This window comes from Cucurbita pepo, chromosome LG01, assembly GCF_002806865.2.
Source record: "Cucurbita pepo subsp. pepo cultivar mu-cu-16 chromosome LG01, ASM280686v2, whole genome shotgun sequence".
Lineage (NCBI taxonomy): Eukaryota > Viridiplantae > Streptophyta > Magnoliopsida > Cucurbitales > Cucurbitaceae > Cucurbita > Cucurbita pepo.
The window spans coordinates 13,813,760-13,814,698 of NC_036638.1; positions in this window are offsets into that span (position 1 = coordinate 13,813,760).

Here is a 939-nt window from a genome sequence, read left to right on the forward strand (position 1 = left end):
CACACCGCCCGGTGTCTGGCTCTAATATCAACTATAACACCCTTAATTTTGTTACCTTAATTAGAGACGTCATTACATGCATACTGTAATTAACATATTCGGACATTGAAATAAAACATTTGTAAATGAAGCCATGAACTTGCACATTTAATTTAAAACAAGAAAATAAAAATAACATAGTTTTTAAACACGATAAAAGTTTTGCCTATTCCCCATAAGGTCGAGACTTTATCCAAAGTAACATGTGCAAGCTTGTGAGTGCAACAACCCGCCACTACTCGAATGGCAGTGTGACCTTTTGTTATCTTACGTAAACCTAGAATGAATTTCATGACATAATCTCTCAAGCGGTTGAACCTTTTAGTACCCATCAAATTAATTAACCAATTGTTTGGACATATCCTTTAACAACTCTGAACGTGACCTACCACGCTGAAGAACTTAACTAATTTGAGATTCACTCCCTGTGCATCACTAATTTAGTGTGATATCCACATTAAGAAGGAGGCAAATAATCTCATGTTCCTTTGGTAAATATGAGGTAGGATGCTTACTTTTTCAGTTGCCTTAGTACTCTGACTAGTTATCTCTTCATAACATTATTAAACTTTACTAATCTTCATATATCATATAGCACATCCTTATACTATGACTGAGGTTAGCAAATTTTTTAACTTTCCAAAGCTCTTCCGCTGACTCATTGTAAGTGTGAGTTGTGCTTGCTTGTATTGAATGTGTCAAACTCAAAATTTTGAACAAACCTTCTACATTGTCAAAGTGAAGGAACATACAACTTTATATCTCAGAATAAGTTTAGACAAACTACGATTTGTTTCTCGTTTAAAATGGTTCACTAGACCACATTCTATAATATTCAATGTCTAAAGAAAATATTTTTATTCAACTAAGACTCTTAATCGGAGAGTTTGGTATAACACT